We start from the raw sequence: 17,278 nt of genomic DNA, 5'->3' as shown, positions 1-17,278 counted from the left end.
TGACCCACATAACCTGATCAAAATCCCCCAAGTAGTTTAGCCCTTAGAAAGTAGAACTCAAACCACATTCTTTGGCTCTTAGCCTTTTATTTGCAGCTATTGCAGCTATATGTGATTAAATCACATTGTCACATCTGTGTAAGCCCTGCTTACATTTACAACTCACCTTATCTATTTTCCATTGGCACATGGCTGGGTGATGTTGTTGTAAGTTAAAATAATTTCCTGAATCGCTTTTTTTGCTGGGGCCTTCTATGATTTGACAAATGCACTAAAAGGTGACACAGAAGGGCTGATTCACTAAAGTGCGTTAAAATGTGCGCTATTTATAGCATGCGGTAAAATTTTTAGCAAGTCTAATTTTTCGCAACTTAATGCACAATTCACTAAAAGCATACTTGCGTTAATTTACGCGTGATACTGCATGCATTATTTTAGTTGCGAAGACTATTTTCGTGCTGTATTTGACGGTACATGCGCTAATATAGTCACCACGTATAAATAGTCGCCATATATACATAGTAGCATATAAATAGTAGCCGCATATAAATAGCAGCCGCATATAAATAGCAGCCGCATATAAATAGTCGTGCGAATAAACGCACGCCATATTAGCCATACACGCCAATACTTGCGGAAAATTACTGTACTGAAAATGACCATTTCCCTGCAAACTGGAGGCTGCATTACTCTAGGGCCAACAAATACTTGAATAAATAACACTGCAAAGTCCATATTGTGTTGCCAAAAGCTCATTAACTGTACTTTTCTATAATTACCGCCTGCCCCAAGTAGGTGTTAATTTTCGCATAGACTAATGCAATATTTAGCGCGTCTAAGTGTTTGTGAATCATGCGTTAGTGTTATTTTGGCGTGCAAATTAACGCATGCGTTTGCACACAAATTAACGCATGCGATGTGTGACTTAACGCACGCGGTAATACTGTAGTGAATCGCACATTAGTTTTCGCGTCTATTTTAACGCAAAAAAGCGTGCAATAAAAATTAACGCACTTTAGTGAATCAGCCCTATAGTGTCTCTCTCCTATATGAATCTGTGCTTGTTTGTTGGTGCATATTGGCTGCATGTGCCTGCACCTGGGTGGATTCAGTGCTTCTGGGTGCAGGCACGTCTAGAAGATTTTTTAAGCATGGGGCAGATTGTCAGCCTGCACTTATCTTCAGGCTGACAATATGCCCTGTGCGCCCTTGCCATTATGAGGGATGATGCGAGGTGTATATTAGATACAGCATAAGATCCTGTTGTCCTTTAGTTAAGAGGAATGGACTCAGTAGCCCTGACTTACCACCTGCTTATAGCACCTGCCTTTGCACCAGTCATTGCCATACTGTGCACCTTATGCTGGACTTTCCTATCAATTTCCTATCAATTTAGAAAACTACTGCAGGACTGTTTTTTTTGTCCTGTAATAATAATGCAAAGTTAAGAAAAAAAGAATAACTTTTGTTATAAAATTTGATGATGCCCGTGTTATATGGCGCAGGTGTAAAGTCTTTACCCTGCGTGCTATAACTTTGCAAAACTAAACTAAATTAAAAAAACAAAAAGCAAGATACAGTCACCAAATGAACAGATTTTTCTTTATAAGGCCAGCTTTAGGAAAGGGATTATACTGAATGTTTGGAGAGAGGAATGTTATTCTGGAGAACATTTAGAGTCATTTTAGACATGTAAAAAAATAGGTTTACCCAAGAACATGCTGCACCTAGGACGAAGGACGGACAAAAGTAGAATCCATGCTCTGGGGTTCAGGATAATGAGAGCATAACCACTCATAGATGTGTAGCAGAAGACACAGCCACTGGAGTAATAATGAGTTCAGGAAGAATAATTGAGGTGGGAGGGAGGGAGGGCACAGATTTCTTCAGAAGGAAAGGATCTAGATAAAGTCAGCTTTAGCGTTTTTGAACTAGGCAGTTAGGAAATCATTAAATTGAACCTAGAAAAGGTTCACAACAATTAACACGTCTTTTGGCAGAAGGTTCAATGTTCTTGTGGTCAGTGAGGATGGTCATAGGTTCAGAAGAGCCTTTTAAAGGAACAGTAATGCCAAAAAATGAAAGCGTATAAAAGTAATTACAATATAATGTACTGTTGCCCTGCATTGCTACAACTGGTGTGTTTGCCTCAGAAAGACTACTATAGTTTATATAAGTAAGCTGCTGTGTAGCCATGGGGGCAGCCATTCAAAGGAGAAAAGGCACAGGTTACTTAGCAGATAACAGATAAACCCCCATTATATTGGGCTTATCTACTAGTTATCTGCTATGTAACCTGTGCCTTTTCTCCTTTTTTCCAGCTTGAATGGCTGCCCCCATAGCTACACAGCAGCTTATTTATATACTAGTTTTTCTGTAGCAAAAACACTAGTTTTTTGCAGAGCAACAGCACATTATATTTTAATTACTTTAAAACACTTTATTTTTTTGATGTTACTGTTAACAGATAGATGACACCAAACCTCCAGAGCAAACTTGATAGCTAAAAGTTTTCAAGATTTCTCTCAGAAAAAAACTAAAAAATTAAAGGTGGCCATACACGCACCGATATTATCGTACGAAACCTCGTTTCGTACGATAATCGGTGCGTGTATGGCATGTCAGCGAGCCGACCGATATCGCAGGAAGCTGCTGAAATCGGTCGGCTCGCCGATCGGCCAAGTTAGAAAATTTTGATCGGGCGCCATAGAAGGCGCCTGACCAAAATTCTCCCTTCAGAGCTGAATCGGCAGAAGGAGGTAGAAATCCTATTGTTTCTACCTCCTTACCTGCCGATTCAGCCCTGAATGGTGTGTGGCGGATCTGACGATGTTTCGTGCGACCGATGGTCGTACGAAACATCGTCGGATCGCCACGTGTATGGCCAGCTTAACACACTGAGATAAAATAGCTTCAACCCTAATAATAAAAACATCGACTGAGGACCAAAACTAGAGCAGACCTAAAGGCTTTTTTAATTTAACAAAAGCAACCTGAGCCTCAGGTGATGAAGAAACCTTTGTCTGTGAGGACAGTTACAGGGGCAACAATCTGGGAAAATGCCTTTAAAAACCTCCAACAGAGATTCACAAATTCATTTGGGCTAGGTTAGTCCTGGACAGCAGATACTTCAAAAGGATTAATTTCAAAACTGGATGAAAATGACATGCCCAAGAAAGGAGATCTTAAAGCTTGTAAAATTTGCACTTTTCAGTCTTGGCATAGAGATTGTTTTTTCTTAGCTGAAGAACTTGTTTGACTTGAAGAACATGTTCTGTTTCTGAGGGACAGAATATTACAATATCATCTATATAGTAAACTGTTCAAGTCTAAAGATATCATTAATGAAACCTTGAAAAATATCTGAAGTATTGCATAACCCAAAGGGCATAACAAGGTATTTGTAGTTACCTTTTCAGGTATTGTAATGCATTTTAATGTATTTATTATTTATAACCACAAATGTAAACAGTGCTTTACACAGACATCTTGCTTCCTGATACAGATGAGATTGCATTCTCCACATAGATCTTCTTTAGTAAAGAAGTCCGCACCATTCAGTCGGTATTGAAAAGCTCAGGAATCAGTGGGAGTGCATAATGATTTCTTACTGTAATCTTGTTTAGGACACAAAACATTTTCAGAACCCAGTGAATAGGATAGAATGCAGCAGCCCAAAAAACCCCAGGAAAATGTGGGAAGTAGCACTCTTGATGTAGAGCTTGACCATTCAAGATTGAAAGGTGTGGTAGCAGATGTCAAAAGTCCATGGGTCATCTGTTAACTGCTTAAGCCAAGAAAAGCACACTGAAAGGAATAAGAGGCAAGCTCAAAAATTCACCAAATGGACTGATCAGTAAAGTTTCTAGCAGTGCCATAATCCAGAAATGCTTGGCAAGAATGGGTTCAGGATTGAAAAGTAATGGATACAGGCTGAAGAACACTGGTTTCTGATTTACTAACAGGATTACTGACTTCGCCCTGGACAGACTTTCCCCTTCAAGCCTTGGCACTGCCTGGAGTTACCCTGCAATATGGGCTTCTCAGGACAGTACTTTATTAAGTGACCCCATATGCCACAATACATACACAGGACAGCAGAGTCCTCTTTGCTGAAGAGGTTTGCAGCACGGGTTGCATGGGTTCCATCCCTGATGATTATGAAGCAGGTTGGAAGTAACTGAGGATATAGCTCGGTGTAGAAATTATTCTACAAACATGGGGCCAATGTAACTCTCCCTTTGCCAACTGTCTATACAGATCTTTGATGAGTAGAGATAGTTAGGAAGTTTTACGAAGTTTCCTTACTAGATGCAATCTGTTATACCCTGTACCAGTGCTTTTTGCAACTTGTGTCCTTTAATACATAATGGTAATACAGAACTATAACCACAAAAATAGGATACACAATCTGCTTGTGCCTACTTGTGCTCAGTCATGCTAGAGCCCCTATTCATAAAAATGTCATAATACAGTAACATTGTTTTTTAGCATGCCTTTGCATTACTTGGGGAAATAGAATTGCCTAAAGTTTTCAAAGAAACCAGAGGAAACACAGCATCCGGGATATATGCTATTATCAAACCAGTCTGATCACAAAGCTGATAAAGCATACTTACTAAGGCATATGCTATATACTTTCAGGATGTGACCCTTAGAATCCTTCAGAAATCATATATCATAACCAAACTACTAACATATGGAAAATTCACCAAATTGTCCAAAATATAACAATCTGGAGGGTAGTTTGAAGCACACCCTTTGAATCTAAAAGCAAGAAGCGAGTGAAGTAATACAACTTGTGCAACATTCAGGTGAGTCGCACAAACCCTTGGACATTGATCTGTTTTTATCCTAAACCTATTGATATAACCAAAAAATACTATACCAATACAATATTAGGCTGGCTGAATTCCTTATGCTTTCAGCAGATAAAACTCATGTGGAATTCTGGACATATATGCCCCACAACAAAACAAGTCTAGTAACATAAATTACTATATAAGATGCAACTTTTGTGGGACTTGGCACTACAAAGATAAAGCAACATATATTATAGGGAAGAAGAAAACGCTTTATTAGGGGAAACTACCTATCAACCAATGGATGATCCATGAATACACACAATCCTGTCTACTTTGGCTCTCTTCATCTCAGGTAAACTAATCAAAACCATCTATACCTCTCTATATACCCCATTAACAAATCGACTCCCTAACTTTCCTGTCAAAAGAAAAATATTTTCATACCTTCACCCCCTCTCTTTTTCCTTCTAACCTTTCATCTTTCTTTTTCTTTACATTTGACACTGATGTAAATAAGTGGTACCAATTTTATATAACATTCAATTAAGGCTGCAATGAAAGCTATTCCATCAGGTAGATTCACATCTCCACTGTTCTGAATCACATTATAAACTGCATGTCAAATGTTTCTTTCTTCCTGTAGGTAAATGTAGGTAAAGGAAAACTTTTAAGGAAGTAAAATAATTGCAAATATTGGCACATAAATGATACTGAACATATAGTTGTTCATTGTGTTTCTGTGTGTAACTGTATACTTTTTTCTGTTATACCTGTGTTCCTCAGCAATTATGTATTTTACCACTGAGCTGACAATCCAAGGGTAACAGTAGCTTATTTAGTGCATACAAATTTTTAGCCATGGTCTCTTTTATGAGCCATATTCAGTTTCATTTAGTCTTGCATCTAATGTATCTAGGACTCCTTTCACCAATTCCAATTCCATGAAGTATGATATGAGTCATTTGTCTGAGGCCCTGTTTTGTTCTATTCTTGCAGTGAAGAATTCACAAGGAATTATGCTGTAAAACCACAAGAATGCAGTTGTGATTGTGGTTGGCCAAGAGAAAAGTAAATCTGTTTGTGTCTTTTAAGCAGAGAGGAATCATTTTTTTTCCTTCAAAATATAAATGTTGTTAATCATATAGGGAGATTAAAATAAAAATGCAATTGTTTCAGTCTAATCAGATAAACAAGGCTATACCTTAAATAACACCTTAGTTCTTTAAAAGTAATTATGTGTTTTTTAACTTCTGTGGAATTTGGTGCTTCCCCCACCTTTGTCTTTCCAGTAACCACTAATTTTTCTTTAGTCTTGCTTACTACAGAATCCCTCCTTTTGTTCTTGCTATCCGTCCCCTTTGAAATGTTTAACACTATTTTAAGACAATTAAAGGGGTAGTTCACTTTTAAACTGACATTTTTTATATTATGTTTCTAGACCATTTCAATTGGTCTTCATTTTTTGTAGTTTTTTTTAACAATTCAGCTTTCTGTTTATCAACTTTCCAGTTTGGAAGTTTAGCAGCTATCTGGTTTCTAGAGTTTACCCTAGCAACCAGGCAGTGGCTTGAATGAAAGACTGGAAGATAATTAGGAGAGGGTCTAAATGGATATGCAAGTAATGATAATAATAACAATAATAATACAATTGTAGCCCAAGGTCAGTGCCCCGATTTGAAAGCTGGAAATCAAATGATTATAGCACAATAAAAACCGAAGAACTATTGTGATCATAGGCCATCCTATAACTCTCCTACATGTTAAAAAAAAAGGTAAACTGACCATTTTAGAATTGTCATGACAATATGCATATTATATATTTTATTTTCTTTTATATGGTAATCCAGGTATCTTTTTCCTTCCATTCAAGTCCAAACAGAAATTCTGGCACATTACACTCATGATGGCATAAGTATGTAAAAATACACCTGAAGTATTGATGTGAACTTTGATGGAGTTAGACAAGCAGAAAATATGCCAATTAGCAAATATACCCTTGGTACTCAAACAATGTTTATCTTCTAAAACTTTCAATGATACCTGCACTTTCTCTTTCACATCATGTGATAGACTACAAATTATTGCCTCCCCTACACACCTTCGCATTATATTTGGAGATTGCTGGAACTATAATGGTTATTTTTTTTACCATAATACCATATCCTTGCTTTATCTATTGCTAAATTGGACTTTGGACCTGTTAAATTCCTTGCCAACTCTTCTGCTGGGCTCCCCATCTTTCTATCTAATGGTCATCATGGTCATTTTCATGATCTAATCCTTTTTCTAGTTCTGAGATTTACCATTTTCCAATGCAAATCATTAACTGCATTAGCTCACCATTATAGTATCTTAAATTGCCACCCTTATTACCACATGCACTTGTAAACAAACATTTATGCTCTAGCATATGATCCAGGGGTGTTACTGCCATGAGGTAAGCGAGCATCTGACTTCACTTTGCACATCTACAGGGGTAGCAAAAAACTGCCTTCTTCCATAAAGAACAGGTAACTTTGAGTCAAACTATAAGGGAAGGGTAGGTGGCACTAAAGAGGAGAAGGAAAAGGGAAGTCTTTAGACAAGAACTGATACTGTGCAGACAAGGAAAGGGGCAGGAACAGGACTGGAGTTGGTGAAGACTGGAGCGAGAACAGGAACAGGAGTGAAGTGAGTACAGAAAAAGGACTGGAGCGAGAAAAGGACCTAACAAGGACAGAGCTAGAGCAGAATCACAGTAGGAACAGGAGCCAGAACAGGGAACTAGCAACTAGGAACCATGCCACAGTGCTCCAAGTAAATCAATGCTCAGGCAAGGACTGAGAGGACGGCTGGGCTTATATAGGTCCAGGGTCAGCCCTGATTGGCTGAGCTGAACCCACGAATAGGGCTGCAGGAGAGACAAAACATAAACAGATAAATGAACAAGAGGGAGAAAGAATAAGAGATAGAATGGAAGGTGAGCACTTAATGGCTGCTTTCCTGGTGTAGTGATCAGGGAGAGCAGCCAGCAACCAGAAGGTCCCTCGTTCAAGACCCAGCAGAACGTTACATAAACATCCTATAGTTTTTAACAATGCTTTCTAGTTACAACCAACACTATAACAGGCTTCATGATACAGGCCTGTATGAGTAAATAAAGCAGACCAAGGTATTCCAAAAAATCATTCCGCAAGTACTAAAAACAGATATTTAACAGGCCTCTGTTTATTAAAGTCTGGAATAACCCATGTGTAAAGGTTTTACAACCTGTGGTGCCCTCTTTCAAGGCCTGGCTTATAACTGGCTGATAAGGGCCATGCCATGTGGGGGATTGGAAGCCCGTGTGGGGGTTACCTAGAGGTCACACAGGACCCATCATAGGTGATGTGGAGGTCAAACTATAACATAAAACTCACTCACATTTATCATACTAGAATTCATACCTGTTATACCAGCAGTATCAAAAACTAGGCATAGGTCCAAACATAACTGGCTTTGGGTACTCACTTCAGTCAGTTAAAAATATCTGGGCAGGTCACACAGTATTGATGTTTAGTGTGTCTGAAGCTGATTGGAAAAATCATAACCAATAAATAAAATATCATCTCTCTATTATGTTGCCATATGGAGTTATAGGCATTATATTCTTGGTCCAGTCCATACATACAGGTCAGAATAGACTCACACTGGGGGTCATTTATAAAGGTCGTGCTACACAGAATTATTCGCACAGTGATCATATTTGCCCTGCTTGTGTTTATATTTATAAAGATGGACAAAATTGGTGCATTTAATGTGCAAACATAATAAATTTTCATTCACTGTGCGAATAAATGTGTCATAATTGCAATTTGTAAATATTTATGCACATGCTCTGCATCCAAATAATAGTGGCGTAAAAAATATTCACTAAACAGAATTCGCAAATGGTGAATTTATTTGCAAGCCATTTGTGAATTTTTATGCGCAATGTGCATTTCACAGCAATCCGCAAAAAAGAAAAGACAGATACAGTAGTGCAAAAATTTAACCATTTAGGGGAAATCATGCGTAAAACAACCATATGTGAAAAAATGTGCTCTGCGCAAACTTTAGAAATGACCCCCACTGTGTCCTGCTAATGGCATCACCCCTTCTGCATTTTCGAGGGAAAGGGAAGTGTCCAGTTTACTGATGCCCCTGCAAACTGTGATAACTAGTCAGGTGAAAAACTGGATTTACTTTGGAGGACCAATTTCGATTGGAAGATCATTCCATTTGTTTCCCCTTGCCTCCAGGAATGGAACGACTTGGTACACCATTGGTACAGTATAGGACTTCTATGTTTTTTCCCTTTTGTTTTAAAACAGTTTGTAATTATTTTACTATATGTGCTTTTTGTAAAATGGTTTTGTACTACTGCACTGTTATACCTTTTATAATGTAAAATATATAATTTAATTAAGTTTTGTTCTTGATGCTTTAACCCTTGTCCTAATAAATAAGTTTTTACTCATTCTGACTCCTTACTTTGGGGTAACCCACATATACATATTTCCCTTATTGTTTTTTGCATTACTCACCCACTGGGATGAATTTTGGGGTTCCTGTTTTGGTTTTACTTGCCAATTATATATAAATGTTGAGCATTTATTACAATTATATTTTCTGAGCACTGATTACCACTCACCTATATTCCCCCCTTTTAAGATAAAGTCATTTTATGCATCTGTGCATGTGTGGATAGAATTTTTCGGTTTCAACTGCGATTTTGCGATTTTGTAATCATGACACCAGGCTTCAGTGTTTTCTTAGTCATTTTTCTGTTTTATATGCTGTTGTGAGATTTATCTGCCACTTGCACCAATGCTATATGCAAAGGGGGAGAGGGAAGAGGTGGGGGCAAGGTGGCTGGCTGGGTCGTCTTGGGCGTCAGGCTGACTTGGTCTGCCTCTGCTAGAGAAGTCTGAGATGCAGATTTACTGAAACTTGATTTTTTCTAATTTTTTTTAAATTACAAATAAAATCATTTCCACGAATGTCAGACACTGTTAGAGTTGTTGCATGATAACCACAACTTTTCCATATTGTTGCACAAAAGCCAGCTTGAAAAATCTGAAAACCTCTAAAAATCTGAAGCTCTTCCAATTGTAAAAGGAACATCTGGCGTTGACAATGATGTGATTTTAACAGGTTTTATCTGAAATATTTTCCGATTTAGAATTGTTGCAGTCTTGTTGCATAATAAAGGTCAGAAAATTTGCAACTTTGTTTTTCATAAAAACTTCAAGTTTTAAGGCAAAAATATAGGAATTGTGAAAAAAAAATTCAGAACGTTAGTCAATGGCCCCCTTAGTCTTGAGGGATAAGTTTGTTTTAGTTACAGTGGATGTTGTATCCCTCTAGCATGCAGAAAAAATGGGCACTTTCTGTTTTAATGTCATAGGAGAACTCCACCCAAACAACTTAAGCTGTTTGAAAAGTACACATATTTTCAACACTTTGCAAAATAAATCAGTTAAAAAATATGCAGTCTTCTCTTGATTTTTATGTGATAATATGGTTTGGAATAGTTACCTATGCCTGGTCCCCTGTTCTACTGCTGATCTGGCTGAAAACTTTTAGAGGGAAAAAATATGTAATCCACTGTCCTCAGCCTGCATTCAGCCTGCATCCTCCAAATCCCACAATTACCTGCACACGTGATGTCAATAAGGAAAGGAACATAAGAGTGCAATGCATTGTGGGTTATGTAGTTCCTGCATGCAGTCTGTAAGCTGCAGAGAAGTTGTTACATTTTTTAACATCCATGTTTTAGGCCATCATCCCCTGACAAGATTTCAAATAATGCAGAAGAAGAAGATAGAAAACTCTTTTGCAGCTTGATTTTAGAATATAAAAATAGTATTTATTCATACTTTTTGAAGGTACAGATTACAGCAATTGGTGTAGTAAGGGGTTTCTGAGTTGGGTGGGGCTCTTTAACAAATTTGGAGGGTTGTAGAATTGTAGTTCGGCCACATCTGGAGGGTTTCCAAATGGCCATGGAAGTCCCAAAAAGATAGCGGGCTTCCCAATTTTCAGCTAAATCTCACTTGTAAAATAATTCACATGATTAAAATTTTGACTTATTTGTAAATGTTATTTTAATTGGAAGCAGTATGTGTCTGGGTGCTTATATTTTCTGCAGTCCTGGCTTTGACTTCACAAATAATGATGCAGAAACCAGCTGACTGACATGTGCTACATTATTTTGAGAGTGAGAACCGGGGGACAGAAGGGGATAAACAAATACTGCTTTCAATAACAATTTACAAATTACTTTATATTCGTTAAATATTTTTAAATATATTTTGGAAAGTTTTTTTTTTCATTATGGCAAAATCAGTGTATGGGTGAAGATCCCTTTTAAATTCCATACCTGAGAGGTAAAGAATAACTAATAAAAGAAGGTGTCCTACTGTTGGTTAGTAGGTACACTGTTGCCTACAGCTCAGCACTCATAGTGAGTCCTGTATTTCATGTTCTTAGTTTGGCCTTAGAAGGTCCAGCACATTGCTGTTCATTTATGTATTGCCAACAAGATATGAGCACTGTATACAGTGGACTAACTAGAACAGTGCTGTCCAACTTCTACGGTGCCGAGGGCCGGAATTTCTCTAGCATACATGGTGGAGGGCCGCTAATGGAAGCCAGTTTTGACCACTCCCCTTTTTGAAACCACACCCACTTCAAACCACACCTATTTTATCACAATGGTGGTAGCACAGCAAAATCCCAAATGCATCCTTACTGTGGGGATATCAACCATCATTCATATGTGAAAGAATTATGTCATATTAAGATATACCCTTAAATTCCATATGCCTCCTCCTCCCCTGTGGATAGCAGAGCAACCCCCAGTACATAATTACACACCTTAGGGACCATTTAATGGCTATTTCCAACTGCTAACAAACTCCCACAACAAACCCCTGCCAGGTTCACCTCCCACAAGCAGCATAGGGCAAGCAGAGTATGGCACACACAGGCGGCACTCTGCCTGTCCTACCCTGCCTGTGTGTGCCATACTCTGCCTTCCCTATGCTGCCTCTGTGTGCCATACTCTGCCTGCCCTACCCTGCCTGTGTGTGCAATACTCTGCCTGCCCTACCCTGCCTGTGTGTGCCATACTCTGACTTCCCTATGCTGCCTCTGTGTGCCATACTCTGCCTGCCCTACCCTTCCTGTGTGTGCCATACCCTCCCTGACCTTTTCTGCCTGTGTGTGCCATACTCTACCTGCCCTATGCTGGCTGTATGTGCCATATACCATACTCTGCCTACAGTACTTATGTCTGAGGTGTGAAGAAGTGAACAATGGGAGTGATTACAGCCTGAGCCTGAGGTGTGAACACTGCAGGGGGTGAACAATGCAGGTATTAAAAGGTGTGAAAAACACAGGGGATTACATATTTAAACAATACAGAGGGATTACAGCCTGAATCTGAGGTGAGAACCATGCAGGGGGCCAGTTAATCACAGTACTGATACCATTTAATGCTTACTCAAAGGTAAGCCATCAAAGCAGCCAGACAGGTGGGGGGCCACACAGAGGGGGGTCGCGGGCCGCATGCGGCCCGCGGGCCGCCAGTTGGACAGCACTGAACTAGAAGATACTAGCTCCTACCTACAGCAAAATCATTTTAGGGACATTTTTTATGAAACTGCTTATCAGCCAGTGCGCTCCCTATAACTCTGCCCCCCTAGCAGTCATAGGGTCTGCTTCCTCTATAGTTATGCCCTAACTACCTACGAACATTTGAAAAGAGGGGCAAAAAGAAATGGCGTACATATTGCTGCAAATTTTTTTTTTACCATGTCCATTTTTGTGACCACTCCTATTTTACAAAATTTAGCAGGTTATGTAAAATTTGAACACATTTCTGGGGGTTTTGGTTTTAAGTGTTATTACAGTTTTGCTAATGAAGGTAAAATTGCCCTTTTAATGCAAGTCTCTGTTCCCCCAAGAGACTTGTTCATCTTATTAGGCATTATGGTTGAACGTGATGGACGTACGTCTTTTTTCAACCTAACTTACTATGTATGTAATTGTATGTAAGTGCAGGTGTTGACTATGAGTATTCTGGGCTCTCTGCCAAAAGTCTACTAATTTAATAAAGTTTGAGAAACTTTATATCTTTTTTGGCATTCAGTGCAGGAGATCAAAGGGAAATGAGGAGCTTTTCAATAAGAATCCCGGAATGCATCTGAGCTGTTAAAATCAGGACTGTCCAATGAAAATCGTGACAGCTGGGAGGTAGGTTAACATAAAGGAACCCCCTGTCCCCTTCCCATCCCATAACTTGCATGTCATATAGGCATGCAAGTTAAGAAACATTCTGCACCTAGTAGGTGAAGGAATGCTGTAAATGAGCAATAAAACACACAGTTTTGCTCCCCTTACTGCCCTAGCACTTGTGTTAGGGGCATTGTTAAATGAGGCCCAGAGTCTTGCTTTCCTAAGAGCTTCTGATCTAAGTTTATTCTTAAGGTATATGAAGATTAAGTGGTTGTAAAGCCACAATGAATTAAAAGAGGTTTTGTCTCCGGGCCCGGCAGCCTTTACCGAGGTCGAAGTCAGGAGCAAGGAGGAAACAAATTTCAGAAAATCCAGTACAGGGGTTAAACAAGTCTCTTAGTCGAACCGAGGCAAACGATCATGGCAGGCGGCAATCAACATAGTCAGGAACAAAGCAGAAAATCAAAGACCGGTATATCAAGCCAAAATAGTAATTTTGATGGCGGTATGGCTAATTAAATATATTTTCCTACCAATAACCAGCCAGTATCACTTCCAGATAGGGAGTGCAGCCTGTAGGTGGATTACGCCACCTCCAGCCATATTGTAACTGACAGAACTGACCCTGTTTGGGCTGCTTGAATTTTACCAGGAATAATCTGGGGTTAGGAAAATGAAGAAATTGAATAGTGCAGGTCTGTTTTGCAATAAGGTTACCATGTCATGTTCTAAATGTGGAACACTTCTAGAAAATTCAGCTTGTATGGAGGTAGAATGCAATTATGTACTTGGATTGGTGTCATTTCCAATTTTACCAGTAGATGGCAGCAGCTCCCTGCTTGTCCATGTCTAGTGCTCCATTGGAAAGTTTATAGCATAAGAAAGCTTGTTGCCCTGTAGCTTATGTATAAGGGATGTGGAGAGAAATGAAGAGCCTTTTTGGCCTGATGTAACAACTTGAATGGATGTCAGTAGGCAAAGATAGCAATGTATGGGATTTTTAGAAGCGTATTCATCAATGGGTGAAAGTTGGAACTCACCATATGCTAAGTATGCTTCTAAAAATCCCATAAGAATGAATAGAACGTGGCTAAGTTTTTATGTATCAAGCTCTAAACTCACATTTTGATCAATTTGCTCCTATGTTTATTGGCCAGGTGAAGTGATTTTAGCCACACTTACTTTGTTAAGTAATTTGATATGTACAGTATTTTTTTGCACTTCAATCTGAAATCTTCTTGGCCAAAATGTTTAATTTATACTTTAGTACTACTGCCTTGTATTCTTTAAAAAGTGCAGTTTACAAACAAAATGTGGGCAATTATTGGACAGGAGCTTTAACAATACATAAAACACACCTTGACGTGGTATGGTGGCTTACCAATCTTATGGTCATAATTTTGTATCTAAAAACCCCTGTTTTTGTAAACACATGCACTAGCATAGATAATTTACTTATGAAACAGGGGACCAGGGAATGTGCACTGATCAATCCCCCTCTCTTTTTACAAACAAAATATATTTTCTGTGGGCAATTATTGGACAGGAGCCTTTACAATACATAAAACACAGTCAGTGTGTTATGTTTGCAGGAAACAGAAGTGCCAGCCAAGAAAATTCATATGCCATAGAAAGGAAAAGAATGGCTGTCAATCTGTCCTTCATGGCAGGAAAACATAAACATTTAAAAAGAATGTGAAAAACTGCGACCAACCAAACACAAGTATTAACAGGCAGAAACCACTCATAAAGACTGAAGCTATTGTATGACATTGGTGCCATCTCCTCAAAACCTGTGAGTACCATTAGGTTGATTGCACACTAGGAGATTAGTCACCCACTGGATAGGTCTGAGGCGGATTTCACCTTACATGTGCTAGTAAATTCAGTTGGGTTCTGTTAGGAGTTGGAAGTACTTTGTGTTTTTCAGCAACTCCCAACGAAGAACAGCATGGTATATCAAATGGATATGATTAGGGAACCTTCACTGTTACACATGCACCATTGAATAAAGAATTTATATTATTATTGTCAAAATGTGTCAAATGTAGGGATGCACTGAATCCCGGATTCAGTAAAGGATTCAGGTCGAATCCAGGCTTTTTTTGAAGGATTTGGTTTTGGCCAAACCGAATCCTAATTAACATAACTTAGCATATGCTAATTAGCACTCGGAAAGGGTTCGCTGAACATGACTATTTTTAAACCTTTCCGATCGGTCGAATCCTTCAAGGTGGGTTCGGGGGTTCGTCCAAACCCCAAAAAGTGGGGTTGGTGCATCCCTTGTCAAATGCTGTTTTAGGGACAATAAAACGGTATTAAAATGTTAAAGGGAAATTCCCAAATACAATTTAAGCTTTTTGAAAAAAAACATAATTTCAAGCAACTTTGCAGTACACATCAATTTAAAAATATGTGGCCTTTTCATGATTTTTAATTAGGTTGGGTTACCTAAGCCTCATCCCCCATTCTCCAGCTGATCTGGCTGACTACTTTTAGACTCTTTTAAAATGTCAACTGTCTTCAGCCTGCACATCCTCCAAATCCCACTATTTCCTGCACATGTGATCTCAATAAGGAAAGGAATTTCATAGTGCAATGCATTGTGGGTTATGTAGTCTGTAAACTGTGTACAATTTGTAACATCAGTGTTTTAGTCCCTCCTCCCCTGCCAGCATTTCAAATGATGCAGAAAGAGAAGAACTGTTTTGCAGCTGGATATCAGCATATAAAAAAATAATTAGTCATACTTTTTAAATGAACATATTACAGTGATTATATTAGGGGTTTCTGTGCTGTGTGGAGCTCTTTAACAAATTTTGTTAAAAATATACATATGAATTCAAACTTTTTTTTAAGTGCATAATTAGCTTTGTTAAGTAGTATATTTTCTTAAAATACCTGGCTTTCAAATACATACTTTTCAGTATCAGATTACCTTTATAATCCTACATATTTGTAAAGTTCGACTGAAGTATTTATTGATGGTTGTTTGGTCTCTTTGTCAGTACAGGTATGGGATCTGTTATCTGAACAACTATTATCCAGAAAGCTCCAAATTATGAGAAGGCCATCTCCCATAGACTCCATTTTAATCAAATTCAAATCAAATGTTTCCTTTTTCTTTCCATTTTAATCAAATTCAAAATCAAATGTTTCCTTTTTATTTGTAATAATAAAGCAGCCTTGTACTTGATCCCAACTAAGATATAATTTATCATTAATTATTATTGCAGGAATAACAATCCTATTGGATTTATTCAGTTTTCAAATGATTTTTAGTAGACTTAAGGTACAGAGATCCAAATTACTGAAAGACCCCTTACCAGAAAGCCCTAGGCTATGACCATTCTGAAAAACAAACACATGCAGCTTGTTGAGTTCTTGACATTATTCTGTCCATGAAGAAGTTCATTCTTTTGGGTTTGTAGTTTATGGACATCCTGTCATGTACTTCTACTTCTCCAGCGTGACACAGGTTGTAAAGTGTGTGTATGTTATGGTGAGATCTGGCATCAAAGGCAATTTCTCGTAATGCCATAAATACAGTGGTACCTTTTTCATTTGTGTTTTTTGTTTGTGAATACTAACAAAGTATATGTTGTTGGTATACTGGTGTTCCAATATACTTCTCTCTTACCAACTTTTGAAGACAGGTGTCTTCAGATCTTTGTACAGGTATGGGACCAGTTATCCAGAATGCTTGTTTTGCCTCCAATAAGGATTAATTATATCTTAGTTGGGATCAAATACAAGCTACTGTTTTATTACTACAGAGAAAAATGAAATGCATTTTAAAAATCTGAATTATTTAATTAAAATGGAATCTATGGGAGAAAGGCATTCCATAATTCGGAGCTTTCTGGATAATGGGTTTCTGGATAATGGATCCCATACCTGTATATCTATACATTGTTCTGCATTTCTTGCTTGCTTTTGTCAAAGGGAAACTGATTACCTTGATCTGTCCTCATGTTCTATTTGAAATGTAAAAGGTGTAATCAGTTGTATTTTTTATCCTGTATTTAGCAGCCAGACCGATTATTGGATAGACCACATGTTTGTGTGCTGTATTATACTAAAATGGCTAGGTGGTTTTTGGAGTTAATATTAGCAGATTGTGTGGGAAACTGAAGACTGCTAGAAAAACAAGCTTTAAGAGTTTCACTGGTTTTTAAAGGGGCATATAAGGGGTCATTTACAAACTCCCGAGCAGCGTGCAAATTGCAAAA

Source organism: Xenopus tropicalis, chromosome 4, assembly GCF_000004195.4.
Source record: "Xenopus tropicalis strain Nigerian chromosome 4, UCB_Xtro_10.0, whole genome shotgun sequence".
Lineage (NCBI taxonomy): Eukaryota > Metazoa > Chordata > Amphibia > Anura > Pipidae > Xenopus > Xenopus tropicalis.
This window is presented reverse-complemented; position numbering follows the sequence as displayed.